The sequence below is a fragment of the Pelecanus crispus genome, chromosome 6 (assembly GCF_030463565.1).
Source record: "Pelecanus crispus isolate bPelCri1 chromosome 6, bPelCri1.pri, whole genome shotgun sequence".
Classification (NCBI taxonomy): Eukaryota; Metazoa; Chordata; class Aves; order Pelecaniformes; family Pelecanidae; genus Pelecanus; species Pelecanus crispus.
This window is the reverse complement of record NC_134648.1, coordinates 26,662,554-26,674,722: the sequence shown is the minus strand read 5'-3', so window position 1 is coordinate 26,674,722 and position 12,169 is coordinate 26,662,554.

Genomic DNA, 12,169 nt, shown 5'->3' with positions numbered 1-12,169 from the left:
AGTCAGACACGATGACGCGAGGCGAGTTTTACAGTGGTCTTCTGCTGCCTACTTCTCTTTTGTCCAACTTATTATCTTTGGTCTTGGCTCTAATTTTGCAATGTCATTTTCAGTTAGTGGCGGTTAAGATTTTTTCAGCTTTCTAGAGCTTTATTACCAAATTAATATAACCTTATGATGTTTTAGTACATTTTGGAATTTTACCACAGGTATTTAAAGAGAGCTCAGGTTAGTTTTATATAAAATATAATGATTCGTACAGAATATGAATCTGCGTATATAAAGCTATGTGTATGAAAATAGCTGAGTAACTGATTAACAGAACTTTTGAAACAGTACGATTTTGTCAGTTTTAGCATGATCTTTTGTTGTTCTGGTTGTTGTCTGTCTGGTTACACATGCAAGAACAGGGATAACCCTGCCCTGTCGGGAGTTTAATTATTTTCTCATCCATACTTGGTTTTGAAGCTTACCGGAGCAAAGTATTGTGGGCAGCACAGCTGTCACCGTTATCACTGCAGCTCCAAATACAGTAGTCCTGATTCCCATTGTAATGCAATTAATCTTCTGCTTTGCACTAATGGATGAACAAGCATATTTACTGCAGCATAAAATCCTAATTATTTCCTGAACAGATGCATAAAGGGAATTTAAATTAACGGCAAGTGACAAATGTGGTAAATGTAGATAGCATCTTTAAATACTAACATTCTGCATTGCAGACATTTTTTTAATACTCACAGTTTCTAAACCTCCACAGGATGTGTTTTCACCCTGTAATGAAGGTGTCTCACAGACAGATGTTTCAGGCACCTGGTAACTCCCCCCAAGGACACCCCTACCCAACCCTGAGTTGTGTTGCATTCACCAAGGTTGCAGTCCCTGTTTCTTCAGTAAAGTGTTCGGAGTCCTCCTTTCATCCCAACTCCATTGCTTTATAGTCATGCAGTATTTCCTGTCAAAAACTCATGAATGAGGTCTTCATCCTCCTCTCATTAAACTGGCTTAAAAATTTGTGTGTTACATAGAAATAAAACAGATTTGGGTTTGTTTACAAAATTCTTTACAAAGTAAGATCGCAAGAAGACCATATGCAGTGGTCATATGAGCAATGTGAATTTTAACAATGTAGTACCTAATATTTGCCATGCCTTCAGAGAAGACTAACCTAAAATTTCATCTGCAAGGCTTCCAAGGACCATCACTACATGACAAAAAACTCAGTCTCATTCACAGAGCACAGACATAGTCTAGCATCTGGAAACAGAGAAAATATCTTCTGCTTCTCCAGATCCATCAAGGTCTGACTTGACTTGACAAAGCACCTCTTATTTGTATGTCATGTAGGTTCTGAATTCTTTTCAGGGCAAACAAATGTATTTATTCACTACTGTTTTAGCAAAACAGCCAAAAGCCTGTTAATGAATGCATCTTGCAACCTATATCCCTTGACAAAACAAGGGCAGTATCTGGTCTGTGCAGCTGTACTAATGCTCTCATAAAAATCATAATTTTTTTGTGGGACTAACAGCTTTCAAATTTTTCATATTGTCTCCATTCAGATTTTTCTCTGCAGTTATTCCCATCTTCTTTCATTCAGTCTAAGGTAGCCTTTGAGACATCCATGACCCCAGAGCTTCACATAGGTTTCCTTTTTTCCCCAGTATCCATTAATTTTTTCCTAACTCTCTTAGCTCCCCTTGTTCTCTTGATGCTGCATTTCCATGTCATCTTTGTTGCTTCCCAGTCATTCTGTCTTCTCTGTCTGGCCATATTACTGCTCCATCTTGCCCACTGCTGTTATCAGCTCCTGACAACTCCTTTCTCAAGTGTGCATTAGATTTAGATATCAGTATAATGATACAGCAGGGACTCCAAAAGTGCTGCAAATTAGATTTGAAGGAATATATTAAAATGAGCTCTCTTTCTCTCCATACCAAGGGGGATATTAGGAGAAACTAGGACAACTAAACATTTACCACTCCCTGGAAATAAACAGTACAGGCAGCAGAACAAAAGTACAGACAAATACAAAGGAAAATCAGTGTAGAAACCTAGGATATTAATCAGAATATATTTGTCACAGAACCTTGTTAGAGGCATTCAGGCTGCTACCTGTTAGCAGTTAACTTCTGCCTTTAAGTAAGAAAGTTTATATACTAGTAAATTTTTATCATGTCTAAATTCTCATTATCCATGTAAATGTGTAATTCTTTATTAATTTCATTTAAGCTCTTAACCTCAATTAATCCTGTGGCAGCAAGTTCCACAGGTTAATTATTCATCATGTTTGAAAAATTTCTCCTTCCATTAGCTTTATATTTATCTCTTAACAATCCTCTATGACCCTATTACAATTTACGTAATTTCCTAGAAATTGCCTTTCTTGTACTCCAGCTCTGGGTTTTTTTCTTTTCTCAAGAGCAGAAGAGTTTGACAGCTTATCTTTTTTATTATTTTAAACAAAGCAGCTCTAAAAAAATTTAAATATGTGAGACCAACGTCAAAATTTTTTCTTTGACCTTAGGGTCACCTGACAGACCACCTTCCAACATTTTATTTGAGAAATAGATCTAATCCAGAACGTTATCATGCAATAAAATGTAATTTCTGAAACAGACACTTTGTGTAGAGGAAATAACTCTTCACTCAAACTGTTGTGCTTGTTAGCAAACTTGAAATTGTGCTAATTAATTTTTTTCAAGCTGAAACTGCAAGTAATGAGTAAAATAATGATAAAATCACCTTGTTTCTCAAAAGCCTAACCAAACCAAAAGACAATGAATGCTATTAGCAGAGAACTGGACTGCTACAAACACTCAGTCAGACCATGGAAATGTACTTCTCAGGCTGTATTTTCCAAATTTAGAAACACTTAATGTGCAAAGATAAAATCTGGGGAGAAAAACTTTATGGAAGTAGCATCTTTTCTAGCTTTTTAAGTATTAGTTATAGCCATATACATAACCTGCTGTCTTTTGCAGAGTCATTGACTGATATACTCAGTGTAGTGGAAATGTATGTTCTAGATATGAGAAATCCATGCTGACAAAATATGATTATCTTTCTAGTCCTCTGTTTCCTAATTCCCATCTTCAGAAAAGCTTCTTAAAGGAAACATTCTGACATATTTCATAATTTAACTTACTTTTGCCTGATCAATGCATTCAAATTTTTTTCTTCCAGTCTTTCCATATTATTTCTGCTATGTTACAGCTGCTGGAAGATTGTGATGGAGCAAGCATAAGATTGGCCTCAAAAACATCATCTAGAACAGAATTCTTCCTTGTGCTTCTTCGGGCCCATATGTAGTTCCATTAGACACAACAGGGAAGTTTTTAATATTTATTAGACATGCAGATCTAACACAGCTGTGCAAGAGATGTTAAGCTCTTCTTTGCTTTGTTTGCCCTGAGCAGGAAATGGAAGTTGCATTTTGTTTGACTGAGTTCCTTCCTAGCACAAAACTCTGTAAAAGGGCTGCTGGAATTTCACTTCCCAAGGAAAACAACCAGATTTGTTGAATGATTTGGAGCATGTCATCAGGAAGACACTTCCCTCCATCAAGCCTGCCCCAATATCTTTAGGGTACTCATTAACTTGGAGAGGTAAAGAGAGACAAGTAAGGAGAAGTAGGTCTTGTGGCCTTCATCTTCTACATATATAAAGGAATAACTCTTCCTGACTTTTGAACTGGTCCCATTTGATCTGGAACTGTGGGAAGAATCAGCTTGGAAGCTCACTGGCCCAACGCTTCTGTGACTGACACATCAAAGAAAAGTTTCAGTTCAGTTCTTCAGCCTTGTTCAGTTCTACATTTACACAAATATAGAAAAATAAATCCTTAAAAATGAGCTGAGACTCAAGATTCATGAATCCATTTTTCTGGCACATGTTCAATAGACTGAGTTTTACCGCAAGACGAATGAGAATGGATGGGAAGGTTCATTTTTAATACATCTTTCTGTGTAGTTTTTCCAAGTCTCTGTAGCCTCTGCTACGCAAAAGTCCTGAACAGTTACTAGGGTTTTTGAGACATGATGACCTTCTTCCTTTTACCTCTATTCTGTATAATTACAACTGAATTCTGGAATGTCATCACCCCCATAGCTCATAGTTATTTCAGCACAATCTTGAAAGAATAAGTATCATGCCTCTTGGTATAGTGCTTAAGTGTGGACACATCTCATTTGGTAAAATTTACAGTAGACTTAGTAGAATTTAAGCCTGGCCTATGCATAAAGTAAAAATATTTCTTAAAAGTAGAGTAATATCAGTAATTCTGTGTGGGATTTGTGGAACTGTAGGCACAAGGAAGTCATCTGTCCTCCCTATAGTCAGGCTCAGAGACAATGACAGCCCTGGGAACAGAACCAAGTTTTCTGATGTGTGATGCCTGTGACAATATTGCCTGCTTTCCTTGCATGCTCTGTAGTCGTCTCAGGCTTTTGGTGTTCAAGGAGTGGTGGGTGACACCTTTCAGACTGTAACTATACCTAGAGTGCTGAAAATGTGTGATACAGTTATTTTTTCTCTTGGTAATCTGTCTCCAATTACTAATTGTAAGGAATAGTGCTGTAAATAAAATATTTCAATTTGAAAGAAATTTGTCACGATAAAGATTGCTTTCTTTTTACTTCTATTAATATAAACTTTAAAAAGAAAGGTCACTTCAATATTAAAAAAGAGAAATATCCTGTTCCAAAGAGATTAGAATGAAGCAATTTCCTTTATGAAGAAGGCTTTTTCACTTTTCCTTAAGAAAATGCCAGTCAAATTGACAAATTCACGTTAAAGGTTTTCTTTTTTAACAAAAACCTGTTTTCTAGAAGAAAAAAGAACAGTTTCACCAGTTCTAATAAAGATTTTGTGCTTGAGACTTGGACAGAAAATTCAGTAATTCATGAGGTAAAATAAAGAACCAGTTAATTCTAGCTTAGTAGTTGTGCCCTTCAAATCTAATGGGAGGAAACTTGTTCAGTCACAAAGTCAGAAGACAATTCAAAGCAAGTATGTGCATAGATAAGGAGTAGCTGCTTTGTACAGGCTTGTTTTCTGACCATAAATATACTTTAAGACTATTCTCCAGTACACTGGGCTGTTACCAGTTAGAGAATTCTTATCAGTTACAGCTGAGGTAGGGTCAGGGGAGGTTTAGGTTGGATATTAGGGGAAATGTCTTTACTGAAAAAGTGGTCAAGCATTGGAACAGCTTGCCCAGAGAGGTGGTGGAGTCACCATCCCTGGAGGTGTTCAAAAAATTGTAGACGTGGCACTTTGGGACATGGTTTAGTAGGCATGGTGGTGTTGGGTTGATGGTTGGACTGATGATCTTAGAGGTCCTTTCCAGCCTCAGTGATTCCTAGTTTTACTTTCATTAAAAAAATAATCCATCCACCATAAATAAATAAATTATTACTCTACCCTTAACTGGGTTATTGGTGGGCTTGGTAGTGTTAGGTTAATCGTTGGTACCTGATGATCTTAAAGGTCTTTTCCAACCTAAACGATTCTATGATTCTATGAACACAAAAGGTTGCTACAGACTGGGGGTGTCAATAATCTCATTTCAGATAGTGATTTTTACACAACTCTCAGATTTTGCTACATGACACTCTGTAGCATGATATAAAGGAACAAATGTAAAGTATTCATTACTTGCTATAACTGAGTGAAAGTGACAGCAAGTTATGAATAGACCGTTTTGCCACATAAAAAATCTTTCTTTACTGTAAGTGAAGATTTGCCATAGCCCATTATGGATCCACCTGCATTGAGGGATAGCTGTGTACTGTGGCACAGGTCATAGTGCTGGGTGTTTAGTCATCCACAGCTGGAGCTGTTCGTCCTGGCTAGAGCATGCAACAACTTTTTTTCTTGCCTAAACACAAAAACCTTTTCTTTGGGAGAAGAGGAGGGGCTGTACTAGTGCCAGTGTAGATTTTGGACTTGGTGGTGCCACAGTATGGCTTTGTGAGACCAGAAGGATGGACTAGTGTAAAAGGTCCATTGGTGTAGATATAGCTGAAGACCACTTTGTTCTACTCCAGTAGCTCAGAGGTGACTTTACAGGCCTCAGGTTAGCCAATACAGGAAAAAGCCTTGTTCAGGGGCATTTTTGGGGGCGGCCTTGCTGTAGACAATTTCAGAACTTGTTGTGAAAACTTACTGTCAAAAATGCTCTAGGGAACCAGAAGAACCGCAGCCAATGCAAAAGCTGCAGAAGAAACCTAGCAGCTCAAACTTTCTCTCAGGCTGGCCAGCTGACCATCAGTTTTCATGACTCCCAGTGTCTGTCTTTTTCTAACAAATATGATAATTGTATTAAAGCAGAATTTCAAGAAGACCCCACTGAAAGAAAGAGGCTGTAAGACCCCTTGTGAAACAACTTTTCTTTCTCAGAGACAAACAGTAGAATCTTTATGTACTAAGTGTCCAATATTAGCCTTAATTGTCTTTTGCATTCATCTGCCCTATGATGACAGCTAAGAAAAGAAGTCATTCACATAAAAAGATGACAGGACTTGACAAACAAGCTCTGTAGCTTATTAATAATTAAAAATTATTTCTATGTTCTGTTATTGATGGAATATTTGATCATTTGTTCAGTCAATACCAATGTCTCATTTATTATTCGTTAAATACGTGTAGTGCTTCTGGATTGAAATGTGTTACACCAAGATTATTAAGAGCACCCAGAATTGATTTATTATTTAGAAACTGATTAAACTTTTGTACAGAATTTAATGACTTAAATAACCATCCAGATTTTTAAAGTTAACAATAATTTTTATTTAAAGATTGGTTATGTGAACACAAGCAGTTATGGAGAAAAAAAGAAGGTCTCACACCTAAGTTTAGCAATTAAACTGAGATAATTTTGGAGAGAAACACATCACTAATACCAGGCCTGCCTCACACACCCACAGTGACTTTCTTTTATTTTTAATGTGAAAGTACATCAGTACATGTTGTGCTGTGTCACCATAACCTTGCCACCACTTAGCCCAGTCCTCTGAGGAATTGGCAGGACTCCCCTCCATCCTCCCAGTTTTTACCCCCTTCATGTTGGGTTACTTGACTTTTTTGAAGGGACTTGTATATTATTTACGGAGGTTGTGCTGTACCTCTTCTTCTTAGTCTGTATCCTGAATAAAGCCAAAGATCAGGAAAGGAGAGATTCATCTCTTCACATCCTGTCAGTGGTAACTTACCACCTGAGGAGTAGAAGGAGATGAGATACTTCTTTTTTCTCTGCAAGTGGACAGTCAGTCTAGCGGCGAAAGGTCTGCAGGCTCTCTCTCTAAAAGGGTTTCTAACTTGACTGGTAATGACTAACTACTAAGTGAAACCAGTTTTGAAAATGAAGTCTTTGATTTTTATAGCTCCCTAATTGCTGGGGCAAACCTGGAGGCTGCAGCCCAGGTCAGGGACTTGAATTTACTTGAGGAGACTAAGAAGAAAATAAGTCATTACCTGAGTGGATCAGGTAACAACTGTGGTATCTATTGTTTATAACTTCAGATTAGAGATCTCTGGCTAGAATATGTTATGTAAAATTTTTTTGGGGAAAAAAAGAAGTTAATTTTATTAGTTTTTAATAAGTAAACAAAAAATAACTTGAGGTATTAAAAGAAAAAGTGAAGGACTTTCTGTACTATTTCCTTTTCAAGCTTATTATTCAAGGTTTGGAACTCTTTTCCCTCCCTTCAAATAATGCAGGACTTCCCAACCTCACTAAAAGAAATCTTTAAGGTCATTATTTTCTCAGGCATGGGGAACCGCTTGAAAGAGTTCAACTACCCCAAAATACATATTGTAAGGACTTACAGGTTGTAAGGGTCATTCATGTGGGTGCCATATGCTTTCATTCAGTCTCCAGCAAACTGTAATTGCCGAAGTACCTTTGTTTCCCCATGCTTCTCAGTTAAGCACATGCAGATATTGGTGTTGAACAAGGCACCAGAAGAGGGAACCTTGGTAGATCATAGATGTCCCCTTCATCCCCCTCAGAGGAGGTACAACAGTTGTGGAGGAGAAAGTATTTATTGAAATTCAGAAATATTCTCTCCCCTACTGGTTTATCCACACTCAAGGGAAGTAGGGAGCACCTATACATCTCCTGGGTAGATGGGTAGATTTCCTCCCCCCAAAAGCAGATCTTACTTTTTTCCTTGTATACACATTGCTGAGATTACCGACATACACATTTTCCAGGCATGTATTTTTGGGAAAAGGAGGATATTTCTCTGCACTTTTAAACCATGCTTTTTTCCATGAATAGTGCATGTAAATGTCAAACAGGACAGGCAGCAAGGTTTTAGAGTAATCAATGAAAAAGCAGTCCCTAAGTTGTTTGTGCAACAAAGCAAGGGGTCCCCTGTGTCCTGTAGCAGAGCACCAGGGCTGGCAGAAGTGATGGAGGCTGCTTCATTATGGAAAGACTTGGTGGAGAAGGGACACTCGAGGAGAAGGAAGTTTTCTTTTAGAAAAAAATGTAGCCTTCGGCTGCATCCTAACAAACTAGACAATTAACAGCGGGTGCCCTGCCGTGGGAAGGAGTAACACCTTCTCATCTGTCATACGAGACAAGTGAAAATAACTCCTACTCCATAGGTGTCCACAAAGGCTTGTCACAGGCTTTACCCTGGGAGCATTTCCTCATTAAAAGTGAAGGGTAGAGACAGAGTGTAAATATCACCACTTTTCTGTAGTTCTACCTGATGTTGGCTTTATTGAATCAGAGCCCTGCTTTTCTTTAAATTTAGATCCCTGGAAAGGGAGGTTTTCTGGGCTGAGAAATGCTGCTTGGCTGTTGTGGTTTAACCCAGCAGGCAGCTAAACACCACACAGCTGTTCACTCAGTCCCCTGAAGTGAGATGGGGGAGAGAATCAGAAAAAAGGTAAAACTCATGGGTTGAGATAAAGACAATTTAATAGGATGGAAAAGGAAGGGAAAATAATAATAATAATGATAAAAGAATATACAAAACAAGTGATGCACAATGCAATTGCTCACCACCCGATGACTGATGCCCAGCCACGTCCTGAGCAGCGGCCATGCCCCCCTGGCCAACTCCGCCCAGTTTTCTTGTTCAGCATGACATCATATGGCATGGAATATCCCTTTGCCTAGTTTGGGTCACCTGTCCTGGTTGTCTCCCCTCCCAGCTTCTTGTGCACCTCCAGCCTCCTCGCTGGCAGGGCAGTATGAGAAGCTGAAAAGGCCTTGGCTCTGTGTAAGCACTGCTGAGCAACAGCTAAAACATCAGTGTGTTATCAACATTATTCTCATACTAAATCCAAACCAGAGCACTACACCAGCTACTAGGAAGAAAATTAACCCTGTCCCAGCCGAAACCAGGACATTGGTGTTGCTGAGAGACAGTGTGGGGCTGGATAGAGCAGGGTGAAATTCAGGAAGAAATGGGATTCAGTGGTGAGCAGAGGATGAAAGTGCCTGGGGAGGGGTCTGGGGAGGTCTTCAATGAAGACAAATTTGCTAATTGTTATAAATGCAAAATATCTATCAGCATATTTCTAAACACATTGTAATTAAGATTACATTATATATGCCAATCTCTGTAATTAATTTCTTAATGTTAGAATTATAGAAACCATAAAAACCATTAGAAAGACACTCTTGAATTCTTCAGGACCAAATCTTGGGTTTAGGTAAAGATTTTTGATTCTTTTTTAAATTTCTAATAAAACCTAGAGCAGTGTTAACTCCTTAATGACAAAATGATTTCTGTGTTCCAAAACAATCTGAATTGTTCCCAATGTGCCATTGATACAGTATATTAGAAAGAAAAAGAGTCACTAAAAGACAGAACTTTGACACTTTTAAGTATGACTTTTAAGTAGCTTTTAGTGAAGAAGATGTAACTAGCTAGGAAGAAGAAAAAAAAGAATTTCAAATAAATCTTTGGAAATACGAGTGGACTGTGTGCTGTAGAACATTCCAGTATCTTGAAAGCTTTGCACTGACAGAGACCCTTCCTAAAAATTAATCACATCAAGAGAAACACTTCCATCTGAAAATGACTTTGCTGGGTCTATTTATGACAGACTTAATGGATCAAAATCATTGAAAATATAGCTAAGGAGATTTTCAGTGGAACCCAGAGCCAGTATAGGACCTCAAAAATATATGAAATCTTTTACATTTGTTGTAGTTTAGCCCCTGTTGGCAACCAACCAGCACACAGCTGCTCGCTCACCCTACCCCCTGGTGGGATGGGGGATGGAATTGCAAGGGCAAAAGTAAGAAAACTTGTAGGTTGAGATAAGAACAGTTTAATAGTTGAGATAAAATAATAATAACAATAGTAGTAGTAGTAGTAATTGTATTTGTAATGGAAAGGAGAACAATGAGAGAGAGAAACAAAACCCAGGAAAAGACAAGTGATGCAACTGCTCACCACCCGCTGCCCAACACCTAGCCAGTCCCTAAGCAGCGATTGCTGCCCCCCAGTTTGTATACTGAGCATGATGTCATATGGTATGGAATAGCCCTTTGGTCAGTTTGGATCAACTATTCTGGCTGTGCCTCCTCCCAGTTTCTTGTGTACCTGGCAGAGCATGGGAAGTTGAAAAGTCCTTGACTAGCATAAGCAGTACTCAGCAACAACTAAAACATCAGCGTGTTATCAACATTCTTCTCCTACTAAATCCAAAACACAGCACTATGCCTGCTACTAGGAAGAAAATTAACTCTATCCCAGGACAATTAACTCAAAACGAGGACAACGTGTTATAGCTGGAATAATTTTTCTTTTTCATGTTGTTTTAAAGAGAGATGTGCTTTCTATCAGTTTATAACTAATCAGTGCACTAGGAAGAAGACAGAGCTTTAGGGCTTTGCACTGTTTGGCATTTATTTTGCCTTTACATATATTGTGCGGAGTGTAATTCTATTGATAGCAAAAAAAGGACTTAAAATGCATTTTTTACGTTCTTAGAAATAAGAAAATAAACCAATGAAGACATTCTTAATATGATGAACTGTTCAAATGTTCTGTTTTCAGTTTGTGGGTACAGCAGAACCTGACATATTACAGTTTATATATGTATCTCAAAGATACTCAGAATATGTGATGTGACTAATTTAGTATTGATGTCAGACATCTATTGCGCCTTCACCCAGATCTGTAAACTGCCAGTTCGGGGCACAGTGCTTACACTCCTCACTGTTCTTATTGCCTCTAGGAAATACTTTTGCTGGGTAGGAATCTTTACATTATTTATCAGTCTGAAAAGTTAACAGCTTGTTAAATACGTTTTTTAATAATTTGCATTATGTCTTTGAATCTTACACTTTGTTACAGAATGTGGAAAATTATTAGAATAGATTAAATATACTTGAATATTTTAATACAATACAATGAAATTAGAAGGCAGCATTGAAATAATGCAGTCTTTTTTCCCCCACAATTTCTATATTATATCTTACTTAAAGCCATAGTATGGGCTTCCTCCCTGTCTTTATTTTAGTTGTAAAAAGCATCTTCCATTAACTGTGTGCGATTTCCAGTTTGGGAACTGAACATTTTTCTTGCCTATAACTGTATTGATCCCTGTGCTGTTCAAAGTGCTAGAAATGATAGTTATAAATTCCATGAGGAAAACATTGGAGGCGGCCAGCACTTCCCTCCTATGGAAGAAAGATAAATGATCAGCAGGAAGTGCAAGGTTTGAGGTCTTGATATTTGGTGGGTTTCTTTTACTTGACTCTTTCCTGGCAAGGAAACGCCTATAGACAGGACTGTACAATGAAGCAAAGACTAAAGGAAACAGATTGTTGCTGTCTTAAGCCATTAGAAGCTCTTTTTCAGCTCTGGGGCAGGGATTTTACTCTCTTAAAGGATGGGGAAACAATGATTTAGACAACCAGTTTATTCAAACACAACGAATGGTTTATACCTACAAATATTTTATTGCATTATCATCATGTAAGTTATCATTTATATTGACTGTGTAGCAAACCTGTGAAAAATAGTCTGCAGGGATTCTTCTTTCTGACTGATAATGGACAAAATGGACCCAGTCCTGAATCTTCTTCCTGCTTTAATTGTCGAGAATCTGTAAGAAGCCAAAAGACAATAGAGCATGCAGAGTTTCACAACTCTGCCTAAGCTTCTACTTTATTTGAGTACCACAATCCGTC